General features: G+C 33.8%; 1 pseudogene; it reads left to right on the top strand.

Annotated features, from left to right (window-relative positions):
* Positions 1-14,361, top strand: part of LOC110207872 (large ribosomal subunit protein uL18 pseudogene) — a 109,710-nt pseudogene extending 95,349 nt beyond the window's left edge.
* Positions 14,362-22,113: the final 7,752 nt, after the last annotated feature.

Here is a 22,113-nt window from a genome sequence, read left to right as displayed (position 1 = left end):
CACTTTCCTTCTGCTCTGTAGGAAAAGGAAAGAAAAAAGGCCTAAGATTTTTGAACTAATTAATAATCTGACTTTGCAGAGTTCTTTGAACCATTGAAAACACTCTTCTGGTTATTGGACTCTCAAGGGAAGTATATCTTTTCAAACTTTACTAAAATGGTGAATAGATATTCAACATTTATGGAATTCTTACCTAAAACTCTCAATACGAACCACATAATATTAGAGCAATGGGTTGAAAAGTGAAAGAGTTAAGCTAATGGTTGCTTTGTCCTTATGGTCTATATGGAAAAAAAATTGGATTACTTTTTCACAGAAATTATTTCATCATTTAATTTAGGTCAGCAAACATTTGTGTGTTAGGTATTGGGGAAATAAATATAAAAAAATTTAAAAAACATATCTCTCTTTAGGAAGCATGTATTCTACTGGGAAAACCAACATGAATACAGGTATAACCAAAGATATGCTGGTTTTTATACAATTTAACAGATAGAATAAAACTAGCTCATGATAAGCCTTAAATATCATGCTCGGGTGGTTGTTTCTTTTCTTTTTTCTTTAGATGCGAATGGGAAATGTGCATGTTTTTGAGCAGTGATGTGACTTGGTCAGACTAGTGGCTAAAAAGTGAATATTTTGGCAATTATGAAGCACACTTGATATAGAAAACCTATGGTCAAAGAGAGATAGTAGGAAGTTATTTCTGGAGTTGAGGGAAGAGATCAGTGGAGTCTAAATAAAGATTCTGGCTACTTGAATGGAGAAAAAACAAATTCATCCAAGAAACACTGTGGAGGTAGAATCATCATGGCTTGGAATTGTATTATGATAGAGGTACTTGAGGAGAAGGAAGAGTTAAGGATGATTGAGGTTAGAAACCTTGATGATTAGGAAGCTGGGGGACCCTGAAACTAAACAGAAATATTTGAGATCAGAGCAAGTTTTCCAAGTGACAGAGACTGAGTGATTCTAATAGATTTAGAAATGGAAGGGATTTTAGAAATCATCTAAAGTCAAGCATGATAAAAGACAAAAATAGTAGGGACTTAGCAAAAATGGAAGTTATTAAGAAGTGACAAGAATACACAGAAGATCTTAACATATGGAAAAATACAAGAAATATTTTAACAACAACCACAAAAATGTGGTTACTGACCTAGAGCCAGACATCTTGGAGAATGAAATCAAGTGGGTGTTAGGAAGCATGGCCAACAATAAGGCTATGTAATTCCAGCTGAGGTTAAAAATTCAAGCTGATTTAAAATTCTGAAAGATGGTGCTTTCAAAATGATACACTTAATATGCCAACAAATTAGGAAAATTAAACAATGGCCACTGGATTGGAAAAGATCAGTTCAAGTCTTAATCCTAAAAAATGGCGATGCCAAAAAATGTTCAAATTACCAAACAATCACACTCCTTTTACACATCACCAAGGTTATGCTTAAGATTCTGCAAGCTAGGCTTCAGTAATTTGTGAAACAAGAATTACTGGAAGGGTAGGCTGTTTTTTTAGGAGACAGAGGAACAATAAACCAAATTGCCAACCTCTGCTGGATTATGGAGAAAGCAAAAGAGTTTTAGAAATCAAAAACTAAACCAAAATCTACTTCTGCTTCATTGACTACACTAAATCCTTTAACTGTAAGGATCCACAAAATGTGGCAAGTCCTCAAAGACATGGGAGCACTAGATCATCTTACTTATCTACTCATGAACCTATATATGGACTAGGTAGCAATAATTAGAACTGAACATGGAACAACTGATTGATTTAAGATTGGAAAAGGAGTACAGCAAAGCTATATGTTGTAATCTTCTTTATTTACCATGTATGCAGAGTGCATCATGTAAAATTCCAGGCTGGATGAATCAAAAGCTGGAATTATGGTGTCTGGGAGAAATACCACCAATCTCAGCTATGCAGATGATATCACATGAAAATGGCACAAAGTGAAGAAGAATTAAGAAGCTTCTCGAGAATGAAAAAAAATAGTGTATAAAATCTGACTTGAAGTTAATATAAAAAAAAAAACCTAAGATCTTGGCAACTGATTCCATTAATTCCTGGCAAATAAAGAGGGGGAGAGTATTGAAGTAATTTCAGATTTTATATTCTTGGGCTCAAATATCACTGCAGACTGTGACTGCAGATTTAACTGTGAAATTAAGACACTTTCTCCTTGAAAGGAAAGCTATGGCATGTCTGGGCAGCATACTAAAAAGCAGAGACACCACCTGCTGACAAACATCCATCTTATCAAAGCTATGGTTTTTTTCTAGCCATGGTATATGGCTACGAAAATGGGGCTATAAGAAAAACTTAGTGCCACAGAATCAACATTTTCAAACCGTGGTGCTGAAGAAGATTTTTGAGAGCCCTATGGACAGCAAAGACATTGAATCAATCAATACTTAAGGAAGTTAATTTAGAGTATTCATTGGAAGGCAAAATACTGAATCTGAAGTTTCAATAATTTGCCCACATAAGGAGAAGATGGATCTCATGGAAAATTATGTTGGGAAATATTTATGGCAAAAGGAAAAGGGGATGGCAGAGGATAAGATGCATAGATAGCATCATGCAAGCAACAAGAATGATCTTGAAAAGACTTCAAAAGATAGTGGAGTATAGAAGGGCCTGGTTTGCTATAGTCCATGGGGTCATGAAAAGTAAAACACAATTGAATGACTCAAAAACAACAACAATAAAAACCCAAGTCTCTCATTTTACATATACAGGTAATTTAGGTCTAAACAGACTGTTGAATTGAATTAAATTTTCCAGGATTATATGTGACCTAAGTGATAGAATCTGAATTCAAATTAATGCCCTCTGATTCCAGATGCAGAATTCATTCCATTGTACCAGAAAGCCCACAGAAAAATAGTGATGAAGAAAAAAAGACATATATAAATATGCAGAAATTTAAGGCTTGATCTTTTCTGTCTAAAGTCAAGTCTCAGAGATACTGTCATAGGTAAAGCACAAATATGAATGAATTAAGCATTTCTTTGAATGCAATGAGTGAACTGTTCCGATGTTTGGTGTTATGTAGACAGAGCCCAAATTACATTTCAGAAGCAATGCATTTTATTTTTAAAATTACCATCATGGCCCACTGGAAAATTCTGCCAAAAGTTATAATTAGGCACTGATCTGATTAGTTCCACTTTACTTAGATGGATTTTACAAACTAAGTTAATAATATGCCCAGCCAAATTCACTCTCTGGAGTACTTTAATTCCCTACCAGCTGAATTATCCACCTCAGGATCACTCCACTCTGAGATCTGCTCTTTGGGTTGGTGACTCCCCAGCCAGGATTTCCATGTCTGTAAACATCCCAGAAATGCTTCTTACTTTGAGCCCAGATCAACTCACTCGCTGAATTGCTCTATCCCCCCATCAGATTTCTTGCCCTTGCGAACGTACCCTTGTTTCTCATCTGTGCTTTCCAGTTTCACTTGATGTTTTGTATTTCCCAATTAAGATGTAAACACTTTGAGGTTAGGTACTATCCATCTCTCTCTCTCACTCACTCTCTCTCTCTCCCCATCTCTCTCTCTCTTTCTCTCTCTCACACACATATTTACCTATCCTTCTTTAACTTTGTTAAACAACACTGGACATAGCATCAGTAGAGAACTAGGATATAATTCTGACATTATTTCTGTGACTCTGGGCAAGTGAAAATTTTTATGAGCCTCAGTTTCCCCATCAATACAGCATGAGTGATAATACCTGATGTATTTACCTCCCAATGTTGTTGCTTTCAAAATATTAAAACACTACAGTGATGTTATTATTTCTATTGAAGAGTGAGAAATAATTTAATTTTAACTGGACCCAAATATTTTGTTATTATTATTTTTACTGAATAATATTCATGTCAGATATTTAGTACAGTCATTGTATGATTCATAATTTTTAAGTATTTATTAAAATAATTACTTTTTGATAAATAAATGAAAATGTCTTACAATCAAGTATGTGACTACATTTCCCTGGTAAATAGAAATGCTTACCAAATTTTACAATAGTAATCTTTTAAGAATTGTCTAGCGTTGTGCAAATTTCATTTGAATAATAGTTTGAATAATACTCATATGGTATTTTAAAGTTTTTTTTTCACACAGTTTCTTGTTTTATCCTGACAATAATCCTTTGAGGTAGCTACTGCATATTATTATGGCCATTTTAGAAATAATAATAATAACAAAAAATAACAACAACTGAAGTTCAGAGAGGTTTAATGACCTAGGTCATAAAATTCAGGACCTGGGAGAGAACTTAGAGCTCATCTAATCCAGCTCCCTATTTTTATATATAAAGATATATAGGCTTAAAGATGGTAAAGTAATTTGTCCCTACCATCGTAGGTGGTAACAGAGATGGAATTTGAATTCAGATTTTCTAGCCTCTCAAATTTTGTTTTTTCCACCATACCAGTCTGCTACATAATATAAAACAGTCACCATTTAACTCACTGTTGTTCCTGATTGATAGAATGCAGTAGCACTAGCATAAGCACATTAAAAATAGTATAAAAGCAGATGGGAAAATAATCTATCAAAAGCCAGCTTGAAATTCTTGGAATAGATGAAAATCTTCACTAATAAATCTCAGTGACCAGAAAGCTAGGAATAATAAACTGTAGTCTCTTTCCAATTAAGCATATGGTTTAAGGTCACCAACTTTTTCATCTTTTCTGTTGAGAAAAGGCTGTGATGGTGGTAGAATACCATAAATGGATGCTATTACCTATTTCTATGAGCCTGCACATAGTACCAAGGCCTCTAGCATCAAAAAAGGTTACAGACAGCTGGATAACAAGTATGCTATCAGGGCCACACACTTCAAGTTTCTTGACTTTCTTTTATCTCCTTTCATAGGATTTAGAGCTATGAAAACTTATAGACCACCCACTTTCTAAGTAATTATATTTACTTCATAATATAATTATATTATTTACAGACATATATATATTTTTATGTATAATATAAATTGTAATTATTATAATTTATTTATATATAAGTAAATATGGAATCATTTGGGGAAGGAAAGAGCATCAACAATGAGTTTGATCAAGAAAGACTTCCTCTAACAGCTAGTACTTGAGCTGAGCCTCGAAGAAAATTAAGTATTCAGAGAGATGAAGGTGAAGAAGGATTCCATTCTAGGCTTGGGGTATAATCTGTGCAAATGAAGAGAGGTGAGAAATGGAATGCCAAGTTCAAGAATCAGCAAGTAGACTAATTTGACAGTATATTTTAGTGTGTAAAAGAAAGCAATACTAAACAGGTTTAGAAAAGTAGGTAATATGTTGTAACTATAATGATTTTCTTCATAGGAGTCTATTGCTTAGAACTATAAAGGCTACAAGAGATCTTCTATTCCACACTATCCACAAAATTGCCTTACATTATTGCCAAAAGAAAAGTGATCTGCATTCTCCATTGAGTCCACGTTAATATTTAGAGGTCCAAATAGACTTATTAGGAATCAAAAGTCTATTTTCTTGAAAATTTAGACAGCATTGTATCTCTTTTGAACAGATGAATGAAAAAGCATTTATGCAGTGCTATATGCAAAAAAATAAAAATAAAAACTGTGCCACCTAAGCAATGGGGATTCAAATGGAAAAGCAGTAATAAATCCCCATTCTCAAGGAGCTCACATTCTAATGAAGAAGATAACACATATCGAAAGTTTCCTAGGCTGGAAATAGAATTTATAAGGGATACATAAAATTTCATTTTCCACTCCAAATGCATATTGTGATACTGCCAAAATGTTGACTGTATGCACATACACATGCATACACACACAAGTACACACATAAAAATTTGATGCCATGATAACTGACAGCAAGTGCAGATTACTAGAAAAATCAAACTGATTTCCTCAGATCCAATAATGCAAGTTCCAGTTTAGTAGAATTAAGGTTGTATAACAAGAATGAAGAATTGAAACAAAATTAAAGTAAAATAAAACTATAACTATATTTGAGAGGAAAACTCTCTTCACAATAAATGAAAAAAACACAACTCATAATAGGAAAAAAAGCTTAACTCCATTCTAAATTCAGTTTCTAATCCTCTTAATGATTATTTACCATAATATTTTAATTAAAGCATATACAAAACACATGACTTTAAGTAAGATGATGTTGATGATGGCAATAATAATAGCTAACATGAAACTGATTTGATTCTCTGCAATTTTAGGGAACAGAACTAGGTCTCCAGTTCCATTTAACCGCTTATATCAAATTAGCTTTTACAAAAAAAAAAATGCTTACTTCAACAATTTAAAAAAGAGCAAAAATAAAAATATTTTCCCAAATGCCTAGGAACATAATCCCCTCATATACCACCTCTGTCTTTGGAGAAAAAAGAGGAATTAAACTCAGAGTTTACCTCAGCTCCTACATGGTGTTAATCCCACCAATTTCAAGTCCAATATTCTGCTAGGCTAGAGTCAGGAACACCGGCTTCTCAGGACTTCATTAACAGACTGACTACATTCTCTGTTCTGTATTGTTGGTCTACCAGATCCAGTTCCTATGCCCCAGACTCTACTCTCCACACCTAGTACTGATAGGAATGAAGAAGAAAAAAGCCAAAATCTCAAGCTTGGTTCTCTGGGCCCCATGAAGGTGTGGCCCTTAGGCCTACTACATGTCATCTGCTATGAGTGAAGAGAGTCTTCACTCTTAACCTGAACTCAAGAACATAGCAATTGCACTTTCATCAAAAACATGTTGCAGGGAAACAGTGTCTATCCCTGTGCCAGTTCTTCTGACTCCCAGAAGCAGGTCTCCAGTGCCTTATACATGCATAGCTCAATCTAAAGTGATATGTGCATACATACACAATTGTGCATATTGGGCTATATTCTTCCCTGAGACATGGAGACATATCTTCCCTGAAAACATGTTCTGATTATATGAACAATGAAGCATAAGTGAATTTGTATTGTGTGTGTTGTTTATGTAGGAGACAGACACACTCACAGAGAGAGAGAGAGAGAGAGAGAGAGAGAGAGAGAGAGAGAGAGAATAAAAAGAAATTGAAATATGCAAATTTCTAAAATGCCTATTTGGTATTGACCTTCACAATAACCATTTAGTGACATGTGATATCATATTATGACTAAAGTTGCTTATGTATCAGTGAGAGGATCAAATAAAAGTTAGGAAGTGATGGAGGATTGAGTACAAACGAATCCCCAAACATGATGTGATGAATTATGTAGATACAGCTGGGGTTGTTCACCCACCAGACAGCAGTCATTTCTATAAGCTTTTCTTTTAAAGACTTACAGAAACTATGTAGCACATTTATATCTGCATATGTTCTAATTAAGGCTAGAAGTTTGAAGATTTGGTTAGTCTAAATTACATCTGCACATTTGAGTAATAAATGAAAGATTAGAATAGTGCTATGCTGGCTTTGCACATGCCGGGCATTTGAGACAGTGTCATATGGCAAAATAATACCTGGATTTTGAGTCAAAGGACTTGGCTTCAAATCTAAGTTCTTCTATTATAAGCTTTATAACATAGGGCATGTCATTTAAGTTTCAGAGGAAAATCTATGAACCTCAGTTTGTGCATCTATTAGATGGAGTCCAATCAGATTATCTCTTTAGTTTCAAATGTAAATGATGGTACAAGGTGATCAAGGGAATCACTTATCAAATGAATTCCCTAGTCAAAAGAATGAGATTATAAGTATGGGGAAAATAGTTTATTATTTCCAAGACTTTATTTGTTAATGTTATTTAAATCTGACTTAATGTGGCGAGAAATTGGTGAACTTAGAGACCCTCCCAAAGGAGCCAGATAGCTGCAGAAAATGCTTGTATCCCATTCAGGTATTGGGTCCACCTGATGCTTGGGATTCCCCAAATCTGAATGTTTATGAGATATCTCAATTGACCTTAATTTGAATGTTTATGCTTTCTAACATTATAATCAATAGATACTGCCAAGAAATTGCCCTCTTTATAAAAGATTTTAACTGCTACATATGTTCTTGTACTGGTATTCTTCTCTGAAAATTTAGATAATATCAACTTTGCAGAGAATGAGGGGGTAGCCTTACAAACCTCCTCTACTAAATGGCCTAATAAATTTATGTATAAAACTATGACACATTTTGGAGTTCATTGTCATCAGTAACATAGTAAACATCCTAAGGAGTATCTTCCTAATAAATATGATAATGTTCACTGGCACTATGCTGATTGTTTTTCAAAATATGGATCAATCCTATGAAATCTGGAGGACAAGGAACATCTAAAATTCCCCTCAGTGGTCTATAAAATCAAGTTCTCACATCTTTGTCTTTGGATGCTCTAAATATCCAGACCAGATCAAAAACATAACAAAACTTTATTCTAGAGGGACTGGTAGTGACAGATGATTTTTCTAACTCTCCTTTGCCTTACCAGTAATAGTCACTTATAGCAGAAGCACATCAGAATGCTAGACCATATAATTGTGCATGCCCTGAGACTAAAGTTCAAGGACATCTTTTGTAACTCAACCAGGAGGAGAAATTTTGAATTCCATATGCAACACGATTAACCTTGTGTTTATGAACACACACATTTAATTATATAAAATATTATTTAAATATATAAGTAATATACTTGTATATTATATACTTATGTATATACTTTCATATGTAAATTATATTGTATATATACTCATATGTATATATACAAGTATATGGTAACTATATTGTAATATAAGTGGTATACTTTGTAATCCTGTTTATTTTGTTGTGTGCATTTAAAAAAAAATATTCTGAAAAGGGGTTCAGAAGTTTCACCATACTGCCAGGAGGGTCCATGATCCAAAAATGGTTAAGAAACTGTGTTCTAGAGAGAGATTGCTACATGCAGAGCACTTCTTCAAGAAAGACTAGCACAACCTATCTAGGCCCTGTTCAATAGTTTACCTTGGAATGAAATCAGTTAGTTACTCAGACAATGCAAACCACTGCAGTATTTTTGCCCAAAAAAAAATTTCAAATGGGGTCATGAAGAGTTGGGAATGACTGAAAAATGACTAAACAACCACACTGAGGGAAAAATTAGACTTTAGATGTAGCTAAACTTTATTTTTAGAGATTTTCCAGGATTAAATTCAAGTAGGGGCAATGATTAAAAAAGATAAAATGAATCTTTTTGTATCAGATCACCATTTTTTTAGACCTAGTTCATGTGAGCCCATAGTCTTTGGGCTTTGAATCCTATAGAGATTCAACATGTTCAGTTCAGTACAACTTATCTATAGATGCCTTCAAGAGGCAGAATGTGGTATATATTTATATCCTCTACTTAAGTATAATCTAATACTGAATCTTTTGGTTTTTAAATAAAGCACCAAAAGTCTGAAATGTTGAATTTAACTCAGAGTACTAATCTTTTCTGAAACAGAAGATTTGAATTCAAAGTAATGGAAAGTTTCCACAGATACTCCTGAACAAGTAGGAAATCTCTGATTTACCTGCAATGAATTCGTATATAAATGACCGATCTTATCCCTCCCTGCCTCTGCTATAATCTCCACCTCCTACTCTCTGTCCTTACTCCTAATATTTACATAGGAACTTCCAGGTTGATAAAACCTCTGCCCACTCAAATTTTCCCAATGCTCGGTTCAGAAGAATGCAGAGGGTCCTTAGGACTCAGGAAACAGAGCATCTTAGAAATCGTAATTCAGGTCTCTAGTTAAGAACTACTCTAAATAATCTACCATCTAGTTATGGGGTTGTATCACGAGCTAGCCTCGGAAACTAACCATTATATATAACATTATTTCTCCAGGAAAATAAATACCAGATTTCATACATGGAAATTATATACTTTTGCAATTCAGATAATGCATAAATTTGCCAGGACCAAAAGCTCAATTAATTGACCTAAGGTTAGAAAATCACACTACTTTGCTTTGTTTAAAAAAAAATTGACATCCCTTATGTTCATCACTAGTCCTTCATTTCCTTTTCCATTCTCCACAATACTTCAAAGATCTGCCACACAGTTCTTTTGGTGACTGAAACTCATTGACACCAACTTGATTACAGTAATTTTGATTATCTCAAATTTCAAATGCATGTAAATAAATAAATCATTTTGAAGATGTCCTTCCCAGGACAAAGTTTTTGTCCTTGGTAGAGAAAACAGAAACAGTAGTTCTGCCTTCTTCTCTACCATTGATTATAATTGTCTTGTTATGCACATGTTTCTTTCCTCCCCTCTTTCTGTTAACCTCAACAAAGCTTTTAAAGAGCCCCTTTTTAGATGATATTTGTAACCCATGAGACCTTTCTCATTATTAAAGTAGTTAGAGGGAATATATATATATATATAAAGTAGTTAGAGGAATATATATATATATATATATATATAATATATATATTATATATATATATATATATAATATATATACATATATATATAAACAAACAGAGGGCACAGGATGAGATGAATATGAAAGGATGATACATAAAAAATAAAATTAAGGGGTGAGAGAGGAATGTACTAGGAGGAGAAAGGGAGAGGTAAAATGAAGCAAATTACCTCACATAAAAGAGGCAAGAAAAAGCTTTTACAGTATAGGTGAGAAGGAATGGGTGAACTTATTCTCATTAGATATGGCTTAAGGAGAGAACAACATGCACACTCAATTGGGCATGGAAACCTATGTTACTTTACAGGAAAGTAGGGGGAAAGGGCATAAGAAGAGGGAATAATAGAAGGGTGGGCAGATTCAGGTGGGGCAGGGTCAAAAGAGCGAATAGAATAGAATATATGGGGCGGGATTAGATGTAGGGAAACATAGTTAGTCTTTTACAACATGAGTATTATAAAATTGTTTCACATGACTACACATGTATAGCCTGTATCAAATTGTTTGCTGTCCCAATAAGGGTGGGTAGGAAGTGAGGAAGAGAAAGAATTTGGAACTCAAAGTTTTAAAAATGAATGTTAAAAATTGATTTTACATGCAACTGGGAAATAAGATACACAGACAATGCAGTATAAAAATCTATCCTGCCCTACAGGAAAATAGAAGGGGAAGGAGACGATAGAATGGGGGGGGGTGATGATAGATAGGAGGACAGATTAGGGTAAGGGGTAATCAGAATGTATGCTGCCATGAGGTGGGAGGAGGGAAGAGATGGGGAAAAAATTTGGAATTCAAAATCTTGTGGAAGGGAATGTGAAACCTAAAAAAAAAATAAATTGGAAAAAAAGCCTCTTTTATTGACCTTGAAATTTATCACCAAATTCATTGCAAATTTTAATGTTCCTGAAGGTATTCTTAGAAGATTGTAGGACTTTTTTGTATTCCTTCTCAAAATAAAATGATCTCCTTTAGGGTAGTAACTGTTACACATGGCATAATAGCTTGGGTGACAGCAAAATCCCAGGTATGAGGATTTACTGTAAATTCATACTTAGGAAGCTCATCATAAAGGCATAAGCATTATTTTACATGGCACAACAAACAGAAAAAAAAATACAAAAGCACACAGAGAAACACACAGAGTAAGACAATACATACAGAAGTTAAACCTGACAGAGGCAAAGAAATTCACTCAGTAGGTGCAGACTTCTATGATAGTGAATATTTCAGGAGGGGAAACACGCTTTGGTGTGTGTCTGATCAGGGAAGTTTTATACCTTAATGATAGGCTTGTTGAGAAAAAGTAATTGATGGCAGATGTTGGAAGGAGGTATTCCTAATTAGACAAAAGATATGGGTAAATTTCTTGGGTCATTTATCAATACCAAACCAAGGTGGGGGAAATTTCCTTATTAGGACTAAAAAATTGGGTGAGGGTTTAGGTGGTAATTAGAGACTCCAAAAATCTGGGGTTTCACAGCTATTGAACACAACAAGGAGTCTCATAGAATCAAAAACCATGATTGTTTAAGGCTCAGAATGAGTCAAGACAAGGGAAACATGCACAAAAATTTCACAATTTTCACAGTGACAGTTGCATTTTTCTGTCTGTCTCTGTTACCTAACATCATTCCTGGGACTTAATGGGTACATACAGTAATAAATATCTGTTGAAATAAGTTAAATATATCAAAGAGGTTTATGTGGACCTAAAATACTCCATTATAGGATTTATTTCCTACAAAATTCAGTATTTCTCAGATCCTTACCTCTCTAATTTTATAAGTTCCAAAAAGAGAAATCCCCACTTTACCTTTAGCAAAATATGGTATAGTATCATTATTATCAGGAAAATGTCATTTCTACTTTTATTTTAACTTGGGGCAATGAAGAAATTTCTGTCTCCAGCATTGGCATCTCTCTGAAATTTTGTTAGCTCTCTCCTTCCTCTGTGGGTGAGACAATTTGGCTCTTGATATACTGAGCTAAATTGAAATGATTTATTAAAAAAAAAAAAACTATTGTTATGCCATGATGTTGTCTCTACTGCTGCATTCATTATTGCCACAAAATTTGATTTTTGCTTAAACCTTTCCAGGCTATTCTTCTCTTTTGAATATCTGTGGTTAAGCCTACACTTTGGAGATTTTTTGCATTAGTCATTTTACATCACCTTCTAGATTGTCCAAAACTTTATGGTTCACTGAAAAAAGCACAGATAAGAGATAGCAGTGAGGAAGCATGAGTTCCAGTACCCATTCTGCCACTAACTTGCCCTGTGATTGAGCAATTAACTTCACCTGTTTGTGCCTCAGATTCCTCATGTGTAAAATAAGTGAGTTGGTCTAAATAATCTAAAGGGTTAATTTAATCTCTAACAATGTTCAAGCATGTTTTTAGTCTTAAATAAATGCCATCATTTCTCAAAAAACTCTACTCAAAATGTTCAATGTCTTCCCATATCACTCACTTTTTTTTACTATGTGCCTTATTCTGACATTCAGAAATCTATATAATTTGATTCCTCCCACATTCCCAGAACTATCTCATCCTACTCCTTCCCAAGTACTCTTTGTTGCAACTAGAATGAACTTCTCTATTTTCCCCATTCTTATCCTGACTTCCTCCATTTTACTTCAATTCTATAAACATTTTATTAAGTACGTGCTATGTGCCAGGTACTGTGTTGATTGCTGGAGATACAAATAAAGAAAAGAAAGACAGTATCTGCTCTCAGGAAACTTACAATCTAATGTGGGAAGATAACACAAAAAAGATGCAAAATGTACTGGTAAGGAACCCTGGGGTATCTGGCCAGGCATGGAGTTGAAAACAAGGAGAGCTGGTGATGGAAACTGGTTATAATATCTGCCACACTTTGGATGAACGCACGCTTCCTGTCAATCTATCCAGTTTTTATCTTTTAAAATCCCACTCTTCTTCCAAGTCTCAACGCAGGTGCTACTTCCTTCCTGATGACCATTATAACTCTGTTTTCTTTTTTTCCCACTAGCATTGTGGTGTCACTGGTCTGTGCCAAGGACCCTGGTTTCATTTGGCAGGTTAGACTTTGTTAAAGTTGTCAATAATAAAGCATACTTCAGGAGGTACTTAGTAAAATTCTGGAGAAGGCAAGCGGGAAAATGGATTATTATTCATGGAAACATTTAGTAATTTAGGATAAAAACAAATATAACACACCAAAATATAGGATCTGTAATCCAGGTCCAACTCACCCACAGAGATGTAATCTTCTAAATTGCTTGTGTCCATATAAAAGGGGATATGACTGTTTCTACATGAGTTACCAAAGTATGGTATGGCCTGACAAATTATGTTGCTGCTTGTTATACAGGCTTGCTGCTGGCCTGGAGGGATTTTAACAGATTTGGTATGGACAAGATCTATGAAAGTCAGGTGGAAGTGACTGGAGATGAGTACAATGTGGGAAGCATTGATGGTCAGCCTGGTACTTTTATATACTACCTGGATTCAGGTCTTGCATGGAAATAAATCTTTGGGACCCTTATGGGAGCTGTGGATGGCAGTTTGTATATTTCTCACAGTACCAAATTTTTCCCTGGGTATGATTCAGAAATCAAGTAATTTAGTGCTGAAGTACATCATAAACACACTATGAGCCAAAATATTGTAAATTTTATGCATTATCTCATGGAAAAAGATGAATATGCTTATAATAAACAATTCTCACAGCACACAAAAAAACAATATAACTACCAATATGATGGAGATACAAGAAAGCTCATATTAGTATGAAGGAGAATCCAGTATATGAAAAGAAACCCAAGAGGAAAATTAAAAAGAAAGGATGGAACCATGACAAAATATTCCTTGCCCAGAAGAAAGACCAAGTTGCTTAGAAGAAGGTGAGTTTCCTCAGAGCCCAGGAGCATGCAGCTGATAGTTAAAATATAAAAATCTATAATTTTCTCTGAAGATTTTCAGATTAAGATAATAAACTTATTGAACAACAACAAAAAGAAAACCATGTGTCCTCTCTCCTCAAGTTTCTCGTTGAAATTATTACAAATATCTTTGCTTTAACTTAATCACTTTTTCACTTACATCATATTTACCCATTTCTTTCTTATATGTTAGATTTTCAATTCCATGAGAACAGATTCTTTCCTTATATCAACAGGGTCTAGCACAGTATGTTGTACAGAATAGGTACTTAATAATTATTTATCAGTGAAATATGCTCCAGCTCAGTGTCATGTAGATATGGATTTTAAATCTTGCTTTAGATATATACACATTGTGAGATCTTTGGCAAGTAACTATGTTTCTAAATCTGTAAAAGGATGGGTGATTGTATCTATTTTGGGGGTTATTGTGAGAAACAAAGCAATAATTTACATACAATATTCTGTAAGCCTTCAAATGCTATATACATTTTAATTTTTTAAATCATTATGATGTTAATGACTCTTATAGGTGACATGTGAGCTTCTTAGCACTGATCTCTTCCTCTTCCTACTTCTGCTCCCTCTTTTTCATTATCTAATGCTAGTTTTTTTTTTAACTAACTGCCATTAAAGAATTTTAGAGAACCCATATCTGTTTAATAGAATCTGACCTGGTTGTCCTATTCAATAATGGAGAAATAGCAAAGCTATGTTGTTAAACTCAAAATATTATTTATGTGACACAAATCTGTCCCAGTCAAGTACATCAATTTGGATCACATATATTATTATGCAATATCATTCTTTCTAGGAATTATTTTTTTCTTCTTTCTCATTTCTACCACTCCATTTTTTTCTCATTAGAAATATTTTTCTTTTATTTTTGTGAAAGAAAGACTTTCAAAGTCTGTGACAGACAGAGAGTTGTGTGTCATGCCAATTCTATGGAACACTGAATTAAATTTAGTTTCATTTGTAAAATTATTATATTTCCCATATTCATAGCAATAAAAATAATTTTAATTTAATCTGCTCTTTCAAATTGCTTTATAAATTGAAAAAAGGTAGTTCATCAGCATAGAATAAAAGATAATCATTAAACAACTCACTGGCAAGTGAAAAAAATGAACTTTTGCTCGGGTAAGAAAGGCAAATCTTTCTAAAGAGTAGTAATTAAATATGTGGCATACTACATAGAGCATTGTGAATACTGAATATGTTTGGTTAAGGAAACATGATCTATTTCATGATGCCATTCTTATAGAGCAATCACTGAATAGGCCCACAGGGACTTGAACTAAAGATCTAAAATAATAATATTTCAATCACATATTCCTGACAAGAGTGAGCATGAAGCCCATTGGTGAAATGGCTATTCTTACATCTCTAAACTCTTATGACTGAAAAGTTCAGAAATACTATCCACAAGAGGTACATACTTTTCTAGCTTGCAAAGAGTATCTAATGTAAAACTATGCCCAGAGATGATTAAATCTGCAATACAGCAAGCATGCCTGCCCCCTTTCTAAGATAGTCTATCAGGAAAGAATTGATTTCTTTCTACATTTACCTCTACTGCCAAATGTGAAAGATCATGTGGTCTCTATTGTAGTGGCTGTTTCTATCTCTGTCATTCATGTATGAGGGAAATATACAAGAAAAAATATAGCTTCAACATGTTCCCTCCAAAAATAGAACTGGGCTGCAAATATATTGTTTTGCAACTTCTATCAATTCAAGGCATCCCCTATGACTTTCATAATGAAAATCCTCGTAATGAAAAAGTCAGAGTTAGAATGTGAAATCTATAAAAGTAGGATAATCTTATGGATATGATATATAATAATATTGTTAATTATATTAAGAAAATATAAGCTTTGATGTATGTGGGGCATTGCTACTATCATCATATATTAGGAACATTAGAAGTTTTAGTTCTAAAATTAGTTAGGTGATTATTCTGATCCCCTCATTTTTGCCTAGTAAAACTTAAAGATCACTAATATGCACAATTAGTATACATCAGCAATGAGTGTGAACTGCTCATGTCCCTCACTTATCTATGTCAAAACCTCAACTGATGGGCACCTATGGTAAATCCCAGGTGCATAAATGACCTCCTTATTTTCAGGGTAATAGTAGATGGAGTAGCTATTTCATTTTAAAGTATAGTCTTTAAAATTTTAAAAAAAGAAAAAAATCTATGTGAAGATATACCCAATTGGGCATGTTTTGAAGAAATCCTGTTAAGGGAAAAAAATAGTTTTTATTAAAGATACATGACTGTTACATAAATTAATTGATCAAAAACACTGGGTGAAATGGAAATATGAATTTCAATTATATCCATTATGCTTAGTAGTACTGATCTTTCCTTCAGTATTGCCATTAGTGCTGCTCTATAGGACTAAAGAATGATGAAAGGAGTAGAGGGAGGAAGAAAAGAAGAAAAGGGCATAGAGACAAAGAAAAATAGACATGTAGAGACAAAGAAAAAGAGAACAAGAAAGTGAGTGAGAGAGACAGGGAGAGAATATGTAAAGAGTTAGAAAACAAGAATTATCAAGGAAGAATAATAAAAAATAGTAATTAGTGAAGAGATGGATAGGTTTCATTGGTGATGGATTAGAGGTAAAGAATGAAGCACATATTCTCAGAAATGGCCAGCATATTTATTTGTTTTGTTTGGCTATATGTATTTGATGCATGAGAGGGCTTCTAGGAGGCAGGGGGGTGGGATTTGGGGACAGTGATAGAAATTAAAAACTGCAATGTTAAAACATGTTTAAAATGTAGAAAAAAGAAAGCAAAAGTTCAGAAGGAGACAGAAGTAAAATAATTTGCTTAAAATTAAATTTTATTAAATAAAAATGAAACATGCTTCATAGATATTTCTTTTAAAATAATACATAGTAGTAACTCTTTTATTCCTATTTGCATATTCCCTTCATTCTAAAATATATCCTGTTTATTATTTATAATGAAAAACAAAATTAAACAAGAAATGGCAGAGAAGAGAATAAACAGCTATGTATATTTCATTACATAGTTTGCTTAAAGAGTTACACAGAGTTATTTCCTCCACCAGGAGTAGAACAGAATGAGAATGAACAATCTCAAAGTGCAATATGAAAGAAGGAAGACTTTACTCATAATGAAATAGTAATGATAAATATGGTAATATCAACATTTATATAGCACTTAATATGCACTAGGCATTGTGCTAAATGCTTTACAATTATTATTAATTTGATCCTCACAATAGTCCTGACAAGTTCTATCATTATCCCCAATTTACAGATGAAATAATTGAAGCAAACTGAGATTAAGTGACTTGCCCAACATCACATACCTAATTATACTGTAGGTAGGGAAGAGAAGAGAAATAAACATCTATTGAGCATCTGCTATGTGTCAGGCACTCTACTAAGCACTCTACAAGTATTATCTCATTTGATTCTCCCAACAACCTAGAGAGATAGGTGCTATTATTATCCCCATTTTACAGCTGTTAAAACTGAGGCAGATATAGATTAAGTGCCTTGCCCCATGATAAGTGACACTATTTGGTGAGTATATTAATTCAGATTTGAACTTTCTGAGTCTTTCTGACTTCAGATCCAGTGCTATATCCACTCTGCCACCTAGCTGCCTCTAAGAAAGTAAGAGAACAAAAAAAAACTTGTGTGCATATGTGTTAGTGTGTATATGTGTATATGTATTTAAACATTAGAGTAACTACCTGAAATAATTCAAGGTCATATCTTTTACAACATGTCCAGACAGAATGAAAACTGAAATACTGATGTACCTTTACAAAGACATTGCAGCTGAAATTTGAGCTGTGTAAGCAATCTCTCATGCATGATACAAACCAAAAACCTCAAGTAAAATATTCTCATCACTTTTAAGCTGAAGTATCTCCCAAAAAAGTTTCATTGGTAATGAAACCAGGAAATGAAAAAGGTATGGTCAATCAGAATAGATAGATTGAGTAGCCAGTTTTCAGATAGAGACTAAAGGTATTCTTCTTTAGTGGTTCATTCTAGTTCTGTGACTCCAATAGACTCCATTCAACCAAGAATACTGAGAAAAGTAGCAGTTTTTCCCATCTAAAACAAGCATTAAATAATAACATTTAGGAATTTTAGTGCCAAAAAATTAATATGAGTAGAAGTATAGTACTGAATCAAGAGATGCAGTTCAAAAAATATTTTGGACTATACTCAAAGAGCTATCATTGAATCAATGTGATTTTGAGTGGGTGCAAAATTCATGTTACTCATGAAAATACAGAGATGTTTGCTGAAAATACTTTAACAACCAGAAGGGACACCTGATCTTATGACACATGGATAGTGTCCTTTTATTAAGAAGCATCAGCAGAGTGTACTGAAATATAAACTTATAATATGTTGGTCTACAAACCATTATCTAAATATTACCAGTTGTTTGTTTGTTTGTTTGTTTTGGGGGGATCATTTAGTAAAATTAAAGAAAGAATTGGTATCAGAGGAATGGAATTCAAATACCAGCTTTGACAGTTGCTTCATAAATAACCCTAGAAAAGTAACTTTATTTCTTGGTGAATCACTTTCATCATCTATAAAATGAAGGTATTTAGGATAGATGGACATATTCTAATGCCCCTTACCACTCTATATCTTTAATTCTAATATTCCAAACTCCTATACAGATAGAATGTGCATCTCTGTTCTCCTCACAGCAACCACCATGGCTCCTCTTCCACTTTTGCATAACTTTCCCCCACAGTATCAACTTTATTCTCCACCCCTGTGTATTTAGAATAAAGACTTAGGTTTATCACATACTTTTCCATCACTGCTCCTAGAGGAAAAGGTGGATCTAAAAGAAGCACTGAAACCACAGTACCAATTCAATTTAAAAGGGGGGAAGGATAAAAGATCATATCAATAACTGGGATGAATGTGAAAATATATTTTAAGGTGACATCTTGAGAAACTGGGATTAATTATTTAATGACAAATTGAGTATATAATAATAAGTTGTAGGTTACTTATCACATAAATGCGGAGGAAATTAGTTGGTGGTATAATAGTGGACTGGCCGTCTATCCTCTTGAGCCAGCTTTAAAATGACAGTGAATGATGTGCGTATAGGGAATTAGCCAATGAGCCTCATGAGCATGTGCAGAGTGATTAGTTGTGGGACTATTCTAAAAGTGTAGTATCTCTATGGAATGGGTTGATCCACTGGTCTTACAAGCTGAATCTGATAGCTAGTTGTAGTTTTTTTCCACCTTTATCCCCTGGCTAGACCGGGTGACACTGAGCTATCAATAACCGAGATCTATGCTGTTCGATCTGCCTGACATGCTACAAAGCTTTTTCAGTTAGGGAAACAAACTTTAGTAATATCAAAAGAATCTTCTCTTTGATTCCCTTATAACTTCAGCTCTAATGTTTATCATATCATGCCAAAAGATGGGAAAAGACTCAAAAATTCCTTCCCTCAATAAGACACTCCATGTGCCTTAGGGTACTTAATTTAAGTTCAGCCATTTTTGTCTTTCATACTTCTTTGGGAATCTAATATAGTTGAGTGACTAGGAACAAAGATATGAACACAGTGCATGAACTGAAGGCACATTCATTGCCTTCCTGGCCCCTTCCTATGTAACTGTTATTCAAGACTCTCAACTTTTATGGAGTGGAGAACGTCTATTTTACATTTTATGGCTTTCACTTTCACTTTTTTAAAAATAAAATTTTAATTTCTTAATTACAACAGTTTCTATATACATTTGAAATTAGTAATTTTGGAAACTTTTCTTTGATCTACAGAACATATGTCTGCCTACGTAACACAGTGGAGCTTTAACGTAGAGGAATATTATTTCAAAAGACAATCACAAATATACAAACACATGTCTTCCCAGCATGTGAGAGGAATAATTGCTCCCCCTCCCTGTACTTTCTCAGTTTCTGAGAAGAGGAAGGGAATTAAATTTTTGGCTTAGCTAGGTTCTGATCACTTTGAACTTTCAATGCCTCCATTTTTTATCCTTTGTTGACTTACAGCTTTCACTAAAATCTCACTGGGACATTTCCCTTACTTTTTTATAAATATAATTATTTGAAGACCACATAATATTTTAAAATTATATTACATTTTTTTCTTCCCAAGAATAGAATATATTATATAGAATCATAGTATCATTTCTACACATTCCAGGCTCAAAACCAGAGATCAAAACCATCAGAAATGCAGCCAAAGTTGTCAATAAAGGATGTTATTATCACAAATCCATCCCTTACTAAAAAACTTACTGTTGACACATAAGAAGTGTATAGATAACACTCACCCTCCAACCACCCAACAAAATGACACATGACAAAACATTCAACATGTACACATGCACCCACACAAACACAAGCATACCCTTCTCAAATTGTTTTCCTGTGAATTGGCATATAGGCAAAGAGATGAGAGAATCCTTGCACAATGACAGAATAACAGAATATTTTAGTTTGAGGGTACTTCAGATGTTATCTTTTCCAACAGATATATCCAATCTGAAAGAGGAATTCCCACTGTGACATGCTACACAATTGGTTAGAAGCTTTAATTAGGGCAGCCCACTTCCTTCTAGTTGTGGAAGTAGAAGTTATTAAAAATTTCTTTTTAAAATATTTTCCTGAAACAATATCTAATTTTGCCTAATTAAAATTTTCAACCTGCCCTCTAGGATCAGAGTAAATGCAAAAATTAAAAGAAAAAGACATTCCAATACTCAAAGATACATATTCCATCCTACCTAAGTCTTATCTTCTCCAAACTAAATTTACCCTGTTCCTTCAGTTAATCATTATATGACATAGTCTCAAAACCCTCCACCATCCTGTTTGATGGCACCAAAAACTGAACACAATCCTCCAGATGTGATGTGAACAAGGATGAACACAGGACTATTATCTCCTTATTCCTGAAGTTTCACCTCTTTTAATGCAACCTGGATTTGATGACTCTGGAAGAGTGAGACTGAGGACTTCTCACAATTCTGCCTCATTGAAATCCAATTCACATGCTAGTCAAGGTGATGTCATTGGTCCTCTTCAAAAATAAAGGATGAATGACATCTGCACATATGGGGGATCTATATCTTTTGTGTGTCTTTATCCACCATCAAGATAACAATGTTAAAGAGCCCAGGACTAAATATGGATTGAATAGATACCGCTTGCCACATTGAAATGAAATCACTAACCTCTCCTTTTTGAATGTGTCCATTTAACTAAATTCTCAGAATAATGCTTTTAAATTCATAAAACAAATATCCATAAGATTACATAAGTGGCCAATGATATGGGATGTTTAAAAATGTCTTAACATAATTTTAATCTTTAATCATTTAAAGCTTCATTTATGACTCCCCACATCAAAATATAGTTAGTCAAAATATTAAATAAAAATAAAACAAGTTACTTGATGTAGATTAATAACTCCTAGTTTAGGCCAAATTTTCATTTAAAAATAATGAAGAAACTAAGGCACATGAATTAGTAATAATTGACACAGTTGGGGTTTTAACTCAAGTCTTCTGGCTCCAAGTTCATTACTCATTCAACTATACCTTGCTGTTTCATTGATCTTCATATAGACAAGTGGTATTCTTATTCTGTTCCCATTTAACAGACACATAAGGAGATAGTTTAATAAATAGTGTATTTAGGGGTCTTCAATATGATAACTTTATTGCTGAAAAAAACT

The sequence above is a fragment of the Phascolarctos cinereus genome, unplaced genomic scaffold, assembly GCF_003287225.1.
Source record: "Phascolarctos cinereus isolate Bilbo 61053 unplaced genomic scaffold, phaCin_HiC Scaffold_4;HRSCAF=312, whole genome shotgun sequence".
NCBI classification, from domain to species: Eukaryota; Metazoa; Chordata; class Mammalia; order Diprotodontia; family Phascolarctidae; genus Phascolarctos; species Phascolarctos cinereus.
Note: the sequence above shows the minus strand (reverse complement) of the source record. Positions and strands in the feature narration are given on the sequence as shown.